The following is a 14,144-nucleotide window of genomic DNA, read 5'->3' as shown; positions in this document are numbered from 1 at the left end:
TACCGGAGCTTCAACTCAGCCCCGCAGTGTGATTTGGGCAAGTTCATTACCCCGCCCGCCCTCAGTCTCCCCCTCTGTAAAATGGAAGTGATAACCCTTCAACTGTAAGATCTACGTGAAAGTTGAGTGAGATCAGGGAAAAATGTGTCTGTAAATAGTGTCTGGCACACAGGGTGTCATAAATACTGGCTATGATGATTAGCCTTTTGTGAACCTGATGCTACTAACGCTCCAACTCCTAATAAGCAGAATGATAAATTGGGGGTGCGGGACCTCGATTTAAGGCATTTTGTTCATCAAGTCCTAAAGCTTCGTCCATCTTCATGTGCAAGTAGATCTTTTACTGGGTTTTTCAGCCCAACATTTCCAAAGGAACCTTACCGGCATTACCTTAAGGCGCCATGACTGAGAATTCCTGACTCATCATTTTGAAACTCTGCTCCTGTATTTTTATGGTTCGCCAGGTGTCCTCGCCCAGTTGCCAGCGGGGAGAGGCGACCTTGCGTCACCTGTGGGAACCAGAAGGCAGCCTAGCTGGTCACCTCGCTCACGTCTGTGCAGGCCTTGACCCCACCCTGAGAAAGTTCCTAGCAGGCCACAGACCAGCCCGGGGCCGTGCAGCTGTCCTGTCCTGCTACCCCCTGGGACCCCTCTCCGCCCCTGAGAGTCAGCCTGGCCTCGGGGGCCATTTCCACCAGGCATGCTGGGCGAATCAGCCTGACACTGGCCGGGAGCCCCGGCTCACTCCGGCTCTCTGCCTCTCTCCCTGCCTTGTCACCCGGCCTGCTGCCCACACCCGGGAGCCCCGCCCGCTTTCCCATCCCTGTAGAACTCATCCCCTGGCTGTCTTTTTGAGGATCGGCTGGGTGCCATAGAAGCCCATTCTTGGGAGCACACCCATCCCTCCTGCACCCTCAGGTGCCAACCTCCAGGGTAAAAAGATAATATGGCGGTAGCCCAATCTGTGGCCCAAACTCTTCCCATCACCCCATACGTCCATGGTGAGCGTCCAGGGAATTGAAAGGTTGGGATGGAGAGCCTGCTGACAGGCAGGTGCTGCGAGGGGCATCTCAGAAGGCCTGAGTCCCAGTTAGGGCACAGCCACCCACTCCACTTGTCACTGGCTGAACCACGCTACCTCTCTAAGCCTCCGCTTGCACCTCTCACCATGGAAATAACCATCCCTGCTCGGGTGGCCATGAGCTGATAATGAAGGAGAGAGTGCTTTGTGCATCTATACGTGAAGGATGATAACTGGGTGCTCTAGTTTGCTAGGCTGCCAAAAGCAATATCTGAAATAGGTTGGCTTTTACAATGAGGATTTATTAACTTAAAAGCTTACATTTTCAAGGCTGAGAAAAATGTCCAAATCAAGGCATCATGCGATGTGTTTTCCCCCAAGCCTGTGGTGCTCTGGGGCTGGCTGCCAGCGCTCCTTAGGGTTCCTTGGCCCGTCCCATGGCAATGCACATGGCAGTGTCTTCTCCGAGCTCTTCTGGGCTCCCCTGACTTGCAGTTTCTGGCTGCTACTCCCCGCGGCTACTCTTCTGTGTCCGGTTTCCTTCAGCCCTATTGGATCAAGGCCCACCTTACTTGAGGGGACACCATAACCAATAACCCCTGCACACCAGGGGTTGGGACCCGAACGTGCCTTTTGGGGGGGACATGATTCACACCCCAATTACTGAGCACCTGTGTGCTCGGCCCCGCTCCAGCCTGGGAGTCAGCCGCACCTGGCTTCCGTGCAGATTCGGTCACTCAGGAGCTGTGAAACCTTGGACAAGCCTGCTGGTCTCCTGGGCCTCCATGTCCTTCTCTGGAAAATGGGACCCCAGCCACCACCTGCCTGCTCCGAGAGTTCCTGGGAAGACACAGGACACCACATGGTTGATAGAACAGAGACCACACCCAGAAAGGCCAGGGCCATGTGGGTACAGAGGTGCTGTCCCTCGTGGCTGTCTGTCCTTCCACTTCACACGTGGAGCCAGGCTGCGCCCACAGCTTTCCTGCTCAATCACCGACAGAGAGGACATGGACAGGGCAGTGGGTATAGCTCAGTGGTTGAGCACCTGCCTCTCAGGTATAAGGTCCTGAGCTCAGTCCCTGGTATCTCCTGAAAAAGAAGAGAGAGAGAGAGAGAGGACATGGGCAGAAATGGCCACAACTTAATTCTTTTTCCCCTTCCTAAATGTAATAGGCCTTTACAAATGATGCTTCTGAGATGTCAGTCAGGTGACAAAAAGTTACAGGACTGGTATTAACTATAAATCATCCACTTGTGAATAAATTTATAATAAGTCATTAAAATTAACTCCGCCTGGAGAAAACACTACCCAGAGAACGGAGTGCCTCAGAGCATTTGGCTCAAAATAACTCCATTCTCTACCAGAATAAGCCAAGGCTCTTTGCCAAAGTTAAGTTCTGGCTGCAGGTAGGAGTACTGACACCCACAGACAACCATGGCAAACAGGTTCCTGTCCTATTCTTAAAATAAAAAGCAAATCAGAAAATAATCAATTTAATACCAACAGTGCTTTAGTTTGCTAAAGCTGCTCAAAGCATACCGTGAAATGGGTCAGTGTTTAACAATAGGAATTTAATAGCTTTCAAGCTTACAGTTTCGAGGCTGAGAAAATTGTCCAAATCAAGGCATCATCAAGGTGATACTGTCGTCCTAAAGACCAGCTGCCAGTGACCCTGGGCTCCTCTGTCTCATGGCAGCATCCGATGGCTTCTTCTTTCTATTCCAGCTTTCATTGCTTTCAGCTTCTTGCTTCCATAGTTTTCTCTTTTGTGTGAATTTCATTCTCTTATAAAGGGCTCCAGTAAAAGGATTAAGACCCACCCTGAATGAGGTGGGTCACATCTTAAGATCTTACTCACCCAAAACTCCTACTTACAATGGGTCCACAGCTGCAGGAATGGATTAACTTTAAGAAACATACTTTTCTGGGGTCCATACAGCTTCGAACCATCACACTGGGATTCGGGTAGAAACTCCAGGGATGGGAGGAAAACCAGTCAGGCAGGTGGCCTGAGAGCCAGGGGTCAGACCTGGAGATCAGACAAAATCAGAGGGCAGAGCTTCCCACCTGAGAACACAGGTCCCTGCCCATACTGGGGAACCCACTCCTGGGACATCCTTCCTCCTGCAGCAGAAGAGGCTCAACACCCAGCAGATTGCCCAGCTCCTCGGGCCCCTCCTGAGCCGCAAGTGGTCAGGGCACCCAGTGCAGGAGGACCCAGAGGCTTCCGGAAGCTTCTGCCGAATGAACCTCACGTGGAAGTAAGTGGACCACCACGCTGCGTGCAGTCTAGAAGTGGGAGTGGGAGGAAGCTCCTCGGTGGGATGCTGGTGTGATGTTAGTATTTCCTGCCGAAGCTCCACTTCCCCAGGGGTTAACCCCTGCGTGAGCTGACCAGGAAGCTTCCCAAGGCCAGACTATTTTAGTTACCCAGCTGCTAAAACCATATGAAGGCCTGGCGTAAATAAGGGGAATTTATTGGCTCACCATTTTGAGGCTAGGAGAAGTCCAAAATCGAGGCGCCAGCAAGGCGATACTTTCTCCAGGAAGGCGATGGCGTTCTTTGGTCCACGGAGGCCTCTCCTGGCTTTCCTCTCCGTCTGACTTTCACTCTGCCTTTAAAGGACTCTAGTAATCTGGATTCAAACCCATCCTGAATCAGTGGGGCCGTACCTTAACACTTGACGTAGCATCTTGAGGAAATCTTATTTACAATGATCCACAACCGCCAAGACACAGACCAAGACCATGTCCAATCTGGGATACACAATTCATTGCACCACAGTTGGCCCTCCGGATGCCAGAAAGACATGCTCTTCCCACATGCACAATACATTCATCCCCTCACAACATGCCAAAAGCCTGAAGTTGAGTCAGGAGCAATGCTAAGAACAAATTCTCATCAGTGTGGGTTCTGGGTGAGGTCAGTCCTAGGACACAAGCCCCCTCAGTCTGTGGAACCTAGAGAAGTTATTTGCTTCCAATGCACAATGGTGGGACAGGCATAGGATAGATATGCCCACTCCTGTAGGGAGAAATTGGAAGAAAAGCAGGGGTCATGAGCACCAAACAACTCAGCAAGGCAAATGCCATTAGATTTCAAGGTCTGAGAGTCATCCGTGGGTCCACATTTTGTCCCCCGGGCCTGATGCAGCTGCAGCTCCACCCCTTCCAAGCACTGGCACAGAGCCATGCTCTCCTCCAACCCTGGGGCAAAGGCCCCACCCTCTCTGAGCTTTGGGGTGGGAGCACTCTCCCTGAACAGCAGGGAGCAAGGCCAGCCCCCTCCAAGCCCCGGGGCAGACAGCCTCATCAGAAGTATCATTAGCATCCATTTTCCTACTAACAGTCTCTTCAAAAATCTGGGCTTTTTCTCTCAAGCACTTCACAGTTCTTCCAGCCTCGACCCATTACCTGACCTCAAAGCTGTTTCCACATTTGTATGTAATTTTGATAGCTTTTTGGGGCACTCAGTAAATGGGCCCAAGTAGCACACCCAAATGAGGAATATGTTACCGTCAAAATCTGAAGAGGTTGGGGAGCGGATATAGCTCAAGTGGTTGAGCACCTGCTTGCCATGTACAAGGTCCTGGGTTCGTTTCCTGGTACCTCCTAAAAACAAAACAAACAAAAAACCAACTCTCATTGGGAAGCAGGTGTAGCTCAGTGGTTGAGTGCCTGCTTCCGGTGTCCGAGGTCCTGGGTTCAATCCCTGTACCTCTTTTAAAAAAAATCTGAACAGGCCGTTAGGAGTTGTGCCTCTCTGTTGGTTGCAGGAGAGGCCAGATGCAACAGTTTACTCTTTCCCTCAAAAGGGATGGATGTCTTAACATGTCTGGCACCACTAGATGCCTAGAAATTTTACCTTAGTGGAAAGCCCCTGGATCTTTTTTTTTTTTTTGGCCTGGCAATAAATATTTTAACTTTTTGTTTTGTTTTTATGTCAGCAAATAACTTTTGAGTTTATTTCCTTGGCTTTTGCTGGTTTTAAATGCAAAGCTAAACCACAAGTAGGTATAATGAAGGTATTTCCTCTCACATCTACACTCTGCCAACTCTTCCGATTTGCTGACCACTGATCAGGCAAGTGCGGGGAGGGAGGGGAAGACTTTCTGAGGTAGCATCGCCGGGAGGCCTGGCGTGGAGGATCAAGGACGAGGACTGGGAAGCGGATTTGGTTCACCTGATAGAGTGTCCACCTACCACATGGGAGGTCCAGGGTTCAAACCCCGGGCCTCCTGGCCTGTGTGATGAGCTGGCCATGCGCAGTGCTGATGCGCGCAAGGAGTGCCCTGCCACGCAGGGGTGTCCCCCGCGTAGGGGAGCCCCACGTGCAAAGAGTGCGCCCCCCAAGGAGGACCGCCCCGTGCGAAAACGTGCTGCCTGCCCAGGAGTGGCGCCGCACACACGGAGAGCTGACGCAGCAAGATGACGCAACAAAAAGACACACACAGATTCTGGGTGCCACTGACAAGAATACAAGCGGACACAGAAGAACATACAACAAATGGACACAGAGAGCAGGGTGTGGTATGTGTGTGTGTGTGTGAAATAAATAAAAAATAAATCTTAAAAAAAAAACAAGGATGCGAACAGGCTCTCATACCTGTCTCCATTCACACCTACCTGGGACCAGGAGGGCGGGAACCCGGGTGAGCGCTCCGGGGCACCTCCACCACTCACCCCCCCAGCTGGAGGTGGGCAGGGAGAACCGCTCCCCTTGGGGAGAGAGGAGGAAGCCCCCACTCCTCCTGCCGTCACAGTTGGGGTGAAAACCTTTAAGCCTTGTCTTTGCTCCCTGGACCTGTGCACCCGGGCGCCCTTCCAAGGCTGGGGGGGGCGGCTGGGGGGAAGGGTCCGCATCTCAGGCCTTGGAGGCCCACCCCAGCGAGCCTCACCAAGGAAGGCCTGGAAGCAGGGCTCCAGCTTTCACCCGGCAGAGCCAGGGCCGGGCCGGGAGGCATCGGGTAAGTAATGCCAGGTCCCGCTACACGCCTTTATCTGGGATTAGAAGAAAGTACCACCCCAAGTATCTTCTGCAAAAGAAAATGGAGGGGGGATAACACAGCAACTTCACTCGCGTCAAGACCTATACACGTGTAAGTTGTTTTCTGTTGGTTTTCCCTTTTTTTCCTCTTTATTTTTTAAAAAATAACCTCTGGGTTCACATTTCTATAAAGAATTAACCCAAGTTTCAGGAAACCCTGCCCCAGTGGGGGCAGCTAAGCAACGCTTCTCCCTGCGCACATCTAGTTTGATTACCTGCCCTGAGGCTGAGGTGCCAAGAGAAGCGCTGCCTTGTGGGAGAGTAAATACATGCCTGGCCCGCGTTCACGCCACGGGGTCAGCAAGCTGTTGAAAGAGCAAAATAATCACGCACTTGAAAGCGTGCCTGGCGAGGCACAGAACAAGCGCTTGGAGACATCCAGCCAGGCGGTGGGCGGCAGGGTCCTGCTCACCCGCCTGGGCGCGGACACTGAGGGGCATTGGGGGTGTGGTTGGGGTTCCTGGCTCTTCAGTTCCAGGCAGGAGAACAGCCCAGCTTCCTAGTTCATGTCTGAATCTTTCCTCTAAAACCTCTGCTGAGACTATGACTGCCTGCAGGGGAAGCACAAACTTGACTCATTTGCAAAAAAGGTACAGAAACAACTAGAATATAAAAGTTGTGGTAATTTAAGGCCATCTGTTCAAGCCCACCTTGAACATGTAACAGATATTTAAATGCTACGGTGAAAAGGCATCTCAATATACTTTAAAAATATATCTGAAGTAATCCACTAAGATTTTCTGTGTAAAAAAATAAAAACTCAATTCCTTTTGAGGGTACTTCGTCCAGGGAGGGGGCTATGTGGCGCAGGGGGCCAGTAGGTCAGTGCTTCAGCCATGGGTAGCTTCAATGGAAGCCTTGCTGTGGTCCCCATAGTCGGACAGGAGCTCCTTCCCAGCCTGGATGTCACAGAGGCGGGGAGGGAGGGGTCCCGCCTCCAGGGCCGCGCAGCTGGGCCTGGCAGGTCCCACATTTGCTGGGTTGACCAGTCTTCCCAGGTGATTCGTCTCTCTAGCTTCATCTGCACAGTAGTTTTGTTCAAGATGCTGAAAATAGTCCATGTAGCAGCTTCTGGGGGGGTCTTGTGCACACAGTGCCCCCCACTTCTTGGCGTCAGTGATCTCGATGAGGTCCCCGTGGTATTTCACCACAAACTCGCCCTGGAGAGCAGCTTGGTTGTCAATAACTCCCCTGCCCTCGCCAGCGATGAGACCAATCCTCATTCCTGCCTCCTTCCCACTTCCCACCAACTCGTCTATTCTCGTCCCTTCTTCAGCCTGCAGCTCAGCCTCGCTCTTCCTGGAGCTCTGCTGGACAGGGAGTTTGCCTTGTTGAGTATCCCTGCAAGCTTATTTGGAGGGGCTTGTTTGCCCTGGACAGGCTTTTTCAGTTTGCTTGGTGACAGCTGCGTTGGTGGGATCCCAAGACGCGGTGGGAGTTTTGGAGGTTTTGCTGCTTCAGATTTTGGGTTTGGAAAAGGTGCCAGGAGACCTCTCCTGGCGTCCCTGATCTGCTCTCGGGACTTCATGTTGCTCCGTGTTGCATTGCCAGAGTTTCTGTTCTCTTCCACCCCCCTGTAAATTCCAGCTACTGGTTTCCCTGGCATTTGACTTCCTGATGTGGGACTGAGGTCTCTTCCTGCAGCTCGGCAAGGCCCATGCTGGCACGCCCCTCGCCCTCACTGTCTCCACCAGGCCACCACTACCGCTGCTGCTGCTGTCACTGCAGCCACCAGTGCAAACTCAGCGCCCAGGAGAAGGGCTGGCGGCACCCCACAGGGTCCCGTCCCCCCATGCCAGCAGGGCCAGCACCCATGCGCCTGTTGTATTTATCTCCACCCTCTGACAAAGAAATGCCTTACCAATACGTCTAGAGTCATTGTTACTTCTTGCTCACTAGGTCCAACCAGCATGATGTCAGGGATATAATGAACCAGGGTGACGTCCTGTGAAAGGCAAAGGCCATCAAGCTCCCTGCAGACTAGGGATGGAGAGCTGACAGTCTGGTGAGGTAAGGTAGTGAAGGCATTGCTAGCCTGCCAGATGAAAGCACACTGTTTCTGGTGATCTTTACTTTCTGGTGATCTTTACTAGCAGGAATCAAGAAAGCAGCATCTGCCACATCAAGAGCTGCACACCAGGTACCAGGGGATCCCTCAATTTGCTCAAGCAACGATACCACATCTAGAACAGCAGCTGCCATTGGAATCACCTGGCTACCTTTACTATAATCCACTGTCAGCCTCCAAGGTCCAGACCAAATAGGAGAGCTGAAAGGAGATGTGGTGGGATCCACCACCCTGCATCCTGCAGGTTCTGGATGGTGGCACTGATCTCTGCAATCCCTCCAGGAGTTCAGTATTGCTTTTGATTTACTATTTTGCTAGGGAAGGGCAGTTCTAGTGGCTTTCACTTGGCCTTTCCTACCATAACAGCCCTCACTCCACAAGTCAGGGAACCTTTCTGGGCATTCTGCCAGTTACTATTTCTATTCCAGTTATGCATTCTGGAAATGGGAGGTGACCACAGAGTGGGTACAAGGGCCCACCAGGTCCACTGTGAGATGGACCTAAGCTAAAATTCCTTTAATCACCTGACCTCCATAAGCCCCTATGTTGGACCATAGTGACATTCTGGGTCTCCTGGAATTAATGTCGCTTCTAAACACTGTCTAATAATCCCCTAGATATCTAATCATTTCCTTTCTCCCAGTGCACAGGCACCTTGGTAAAAGGCCACAGGTCCCTTTGGGAAAGGCTGTGAAGATTAATAGAATAAATTAGTGGTAGTTGTTTCAGTTTCCTAGGCCACTTAGAGCAGAGACTGTGAAATGGGTTGACTTAAATAATGGGAATTTATTAGCTTACATTTTTGAGGCCAAGAAAAAAATGTCCAAATCAAGGCATCATCAAGGCGATGCTTTTGTCCTGAAGACTAGCTGCCAGCAATCCTTGGCTCTTCTGCCACAAGGCCAGGCACATGGTGGCATCTGCTGGTCTCTCCCTTTGCTTCCAGGTTTTGTTGCTATCAGCCTCTTGCTTCCATGGCTTTCTGTCTCTGTATTTATTCCTGTGATGGGATTAAGTCCCATCCTGAATGAAGTGGCTAATACCTTAACTGAAATAGCCTCATCAAAAGGTCCTACTTACAATGGGTTTATACCACAGGAATGGATTAAATCTAAGAACATGTTTTTCTGGGTACACACACCTTCAAACCACCATAGAAGTGTAGCCAGCTTCTTTCCCCAAAGGGACCCAGCCTTCCCCTTGTTCAAGGGGTCTGGGCTTGTAAACTGTCTCAAGTCTGGGAATTGATTGAGGGGACCTTGACTCTTTCTGTAATTCAAGGTAGACTTTTGTTCACTTGACCTAGAACTCTGCTTGTACAGATCAAGTAAGAATTTACTACCCATGTATTTTACTTCTAGGCACCCCACGATCAACTAGCCAGTGTCATGGGCCTCTGTGAGTCAGACTATTCTAATTACTGCTGTGAGTCTGCTGTTCATTGTGGTAGCCACACCCACCTTGTTTTCGTGCTGCCACTTCTGCCAATGTGGGATCTAATCATCCCCATTGTGTTTAAGGATCCAAGTTCAGGGGCAGCAGTTCCCACAGTAATATCTGACCTACAGGGAAGATAGACTAGTTGTTGTCTCTGGACATTCCTGGAGTGGGTGAGCAGGACTGACATAATAAATCCATTCTAACCTTCCAATCCCTCTAAGTCTTTGGAGGCCCTCATCTACATTATGCCAGCCCATTCTCAAGGGAAGAAGAATTACGATCCACCTGTTTGAGGGGTGTCTGTCTATCTTTCCATCCATCATCATCTATCATCCATCTCTATCTCTATTTATCATCTATCTATCTCATCTGGAATTCCTCTGTAAGGGAGAATTGTCCCTTCTTCCCGCTTTATTTATTTACAATGCATCTTAATGATCTCTCTTTTTAAAAAGCTTTCTGGGCCCTCCTCCCTTTCAGTTAGCTAAGTGACTGAGTCAGCTCACACCCCCCACCCCCCATGCTTTTCTCTCTCATTGCACTTATCCAGCTGCACCAGAATCATCTCTTGCCTTGTGAGCTTCCTTATCTCAGTAAAGTGTTTTAGTGATCTTTTATTGAGTAGTTATCCTGTGGCAGATACCTGGGCCATGGACTTATATGAGTACTATCTCATTTAATCTTCACGATGTTCTTGTAAGTAGATATTTTACCCCTGTTATTTTACAGATGAGGAAACTAGGGCTTAGAGAGGTTAAGCCACTTGCCCAAGGTCACACAGGTAACTCTGAGGACAAAAATGGTGTCTGGCAGAGCAGTGGGTTTTAAGAGAAGCTGGCTGCTGAAAAGTTGTGCAGGGAGGGCTCCCACCTCTTCAGTTTCCCGCACTCACTGGTGAACGGGGAACAGGACAGGTCGTGATACCGAAAGGAGTGAGAACCAGCCCCAGAACGTGAGCCGTGAGAACCGCAGACAGAGCAGCCACACCTCCGTCAGCTGCCCGCGTGGCCAGGAACCCAGGCGCACCCATGAGGACACCGAGCCCGGGAAGGTCCCCAAGGAGGGGCTGTGGGCGAATGCAGGCATGACGCACATTTCGAAGCCCAGAAAGGTTGGCCGAAATCTTGGTGTCAGCAATAGTTGACTCCAGGTCTCCTCTGTGGCAGGACTTCATGTTCTTTGGAATTGGAGCTCCCAGTTTAGGGGGAAGACAGGGTGGGAACGATAATGAATGTGACAGAGCAGTTGAAGAGGCCCAAGTGGGAATCCCAGGAGGGCTCACCCACTGCCTGGGGGTGGGGAGAGCCATTGGCTTCTGGGCAGGGGGCCCTGGAGGAAAGGCCGGAGACCCATGGCTGCCCTCACCTGAGCACAGCAAGGGAGAGCCCGGAATGAAGAGCCTGTGACGAGGCGTCCCCTGTCCCCAGTGCCAAGCTGGGGGCATCCTCTGGTTCCGTGGCCTCAGCTTGAGCTGGGGGCAGGCCTGCCGTGGACCGAGCCATTCCCCCACGTGGCTAAAATCCACTTTCATGTGGAGTCAGGAGGCTGGCTGGTTGGGGGCCTTCCCTCCCAAGGTCGTGCAGCCCCCGGAAGCCATCAAGCAAACACCTAGCCAGCCTGAGCAGACAGAGACCCGGTAAGCACCAGGGACCACTCAGCCTGGCACCCCTCGGAAAGCGGGCATGAGGAGCAGGCATCACCGGGGACTCCGCTCGGCCCCTGCAGGGACCAAGAGTCACCCCTGATGAGATGTGTCTCCCTGGCCGTTGAGCCTCTGCCCTGGCCGGCCCCACTGCCAAGTCTGGGCTGGTGCCCGCGCCGGGCTGGGTCACGGGGGCAGCCAGGCTGGCAGCACGCCCGGCCACAGCGGGGACACTTGGACGCATGCCTGCTGGGGTAGTAGGTGGCTTGTGCTCTTGCCCAGCGCCACACTGGCCTCTCAGGGCTGTCTTTTAGGGCAGTGCTCAGGACAGCAGTCCTGGACACTGCCCGTGAAGGGTGGTATGGGGAGGGAGCCCCCGCAAGGCATATAGGGGTGTGGTGGAAGGGGTGTGGGTTTGGGTCCTCTGTCTGCTCACACTCACCTGAGTGACGTGGACAAGCTGCTTCTGTTCTCTGGCTCTCGGTTTCTCTTGGTACGAGTCGAGGAATTGTACTACTCAGCGGTTCTCACTGCAGGGACCCTGGACTGGCAGCATCGACACTATCTAGGAACTTGTTAGAAATGCAGATTCTCAGGCCCAAGAGCTCCTAAATCAGAAGCAGTCGGGGTTTTGACACGCCTTCCCGGTTGACAGCCACAGGACGGGATAATCTCGTGTGTCTCTTGCTGGGCTTATTTCCGGGACAGCTAACTGCTGCCAAGCCCTTGACACTCAGCTCAAATGGCACCTGCTCTGGGAAGCCTGCCCAGCCCTCCCCCAGTCCCACAGGCAGGAGTCACCTGCTCCACTCCCCCAGCACTCGTACCTCCACCATGGCCTTTGGGACAGGACATTCAGGCTCCCCTGCTAAATGGTGAGCACCTCAAGGGCAGGGATGGGTCAAGTTCGGAGCCAATGCCTGGTACGCGGTTGTACTCCCCCTTCCCCGTACCCTAGGCTGCCCTGCACAGGCCCTGCCAAGCCAAGTTCCATCCCTCAGAGGGGTCCCTGGGGACCACGAGGCCCACAGTCCCATTCTGGGACTTTCCTTTTGCAAAAGTGGCAGGTTGGGTGTCACATGGGCTGTCTGTCCTGAGCCTGGGTGCCTGAGCCACAGACACAACATGGTTCTCTCTCGTGGAAGGTTTGAAGACACAGAGAGGTTGTGCCCCAGCCCTGAGACACAGCAGGAGGGCAGAGCCCAGCAGCCCCAGAGCAGGGATGCCCCGACTCAGGAGAAGGTGTGTTGGGGGGTGGGGGTGATCAGCCGCGCAGGATACAGAGAGGCACAGATTCCTCACTCTGTCTCCGGGAATGACAGAAAGCTTACCATCCCCTGCGTGTCCAGTGCGAGCTGCCACGGCCTCCTCTGCCCCACACTGACTTGCAGCTCTTGGCAGCCCCGCTTCCAGCAGGAGACTGTTGGAAGAAAGCAGCACTGGGCTTGCTGGTGATGGTGGGTAAGTGGCCTTGCCTCTCTAGGTCTCAGTTTCTTCCATAAAATGGGGCTGACAAAGCAAACCAAGGACAGCAGTGTATAGTAATATATTAATAAACTTCCACCAATGGCAAAAAAAAAAAAGGAAGTATGCTACGTGAAAGAAACGAGACAAAAAGTACTACATGCTGTTTGAATCCATCTATACAAGATGTAAATACAAATAAATTAGAGAGACAGAAAAAGATAGCAGCTACGCCTGGCAGGGAGAGGAAACAGAGATTGACATGTGACTACTAAGGGGTTTTGTTTGTTGTTTTTTTCCCCTCTCTTTTTGGAGTAATGAAAATGCTCTAATATCAATTGAAGTGATGAACACACAACTCTGTGATTATACTAAATGCCCTGATTGGACACTTTAGATGTACAAATAGGTTTCTACAAAAGTGATTATAATCAAAGAAAAAAAAAGGAGGGCTGAAAATGGGAGGATGAAAAGGGAAGAAAGCCAGCACCTTGCACAATCCTGGGCCTACCTGAGTGTTGAATGGTTTGCTGCACTCAACTTCCTCTGCAGACTCCAATCGGCCAGACAATCTCTCTCCTTAATGTACTATATTTTCTCTCTCTTAAGCGAGTGGCTCTGTGTGAACTCGCTAGGCCTCGATTTCCCCAAAACGAAGAGGATGATCTAAGTGATCTGTGCCTCAATGATCCCTACAAGCTCCCCAGCTCCCTCCTGTCCAGTCCCCCCGATTATAGCTCTGGGGTGTTAGGGATAAAGGACTCTCACTTCCAAGTGGTTGGTGGACCCACTGCTAAGCAGGCCGGGGAACTGGTGGGTCCACGAGTCATTCATCCAAATGAATCATTTATTCAGTCGTTATCAGCCAGCCTGTACCCAGCGCTCGGCGGGTAACACCATGTTCTGGTGCTTGCTTCCAGCCTAATAAGATCAAACGCCAAGAAAGAAAAAGGCAAGAAGAATGGGCTGGGCTCAGACCGTGGCGGGCAGCTCTTCCTGGCCCTCCGGCCCAGCCTGCCAGACGGTGGGGACTGGGGAGGGTGGCCTCTGGCCACTGCTTTGTCACTGGTCAGCGCCACAGCCGGGCTCTGGCTAAAGGCTGAAATACGCTAGAGCAGCTGATGCCTGGGCCAGCCAGACTCCTGCCCGGGGTGGGGGAGTGCTGGGGTGTTAGGATGGGGTCATGGTAAGAGGAAGGAGTGTGGCTTCCTGTGGGTCCTCAGTCATCTGAAGTCTCTGGGTCAAATCAATTGCCGGGCCCAGAACAAGGGGAGTCTGTGTCAACAGTCCTGAGGACAGCTCCACCAAGTTTAGTGTGGAAAGGAGACCAGCCTGGTAGCATGGTGGCTTGTTGGAAGGGACCTCTGCAAACATCTAGTCCAGAGATTCCCAGATCTGGGGATTTCATTGACCACAAAACTTTAGAACAAACTTGCCACTGTCCCTTCATAGAAGACA

General features: G+C 52.0%; 1 long non-coding RNA gene and 1 pseudogene across 1 annotated transcript in view; both read right to left on the bottom strand.

Moving 5' to 3' along the window:
* Positions 1–1,342: 1,342 nt before the first annotated feature.
* The window catches only part of LOC111763851 (uncharacterized), an 18,806-nt gene continuing 6,004 nt past the window's right edge, over positions 1,343–14,144 (bottom strand). The window contains exons 3-8 of the long non-coding RNA XR_009183451.2: positions 12,554–12,731; positions 11,665–11,794; positions 4,542–4,637; positions 3,513–3,661; positions 1,734–3,054; positions 1,343–1,569 (exon numbers count right to left, since the gene is read on the bottom strand). This is a non-coding gene — a long non-coding RNA (uncharacterized lncRNA). The remainder of the gene's footprint in view (positions 1,570–1,733; positions 3,055–3,512; positions 3,662–4,541; positions 4,638–11,664; positions 11,795–12,553; positions 12,732–14,144) is intronic.
* On the bottom strand, positions 6,895–7,600 carry LOC101428574 (N-lysine methyltransferase KMT5A pseudogene; annotated as a pseudogene).

This window comes from Dasypus novemcinctus, chromosome 25, assembly GCF_030445035.2.
Source record: "Dasypus novemcinctus isolate mDasNov1 chromosome 25, mDasNov1.1.hap2, whole genome shotgun sequence".
NCBI classification, from domain to species: domain Eukaryota; kingdom Metazoa; phylum Chordata; class Mammalia; order Cingulata; family Dasypodidae; genus Dasypus; species Dasypus novemcinctus.
Note: the sequence above shows the minus strand (reverse complement) of the source record. Positions and strands in the feature narration are given on the sequence as shown.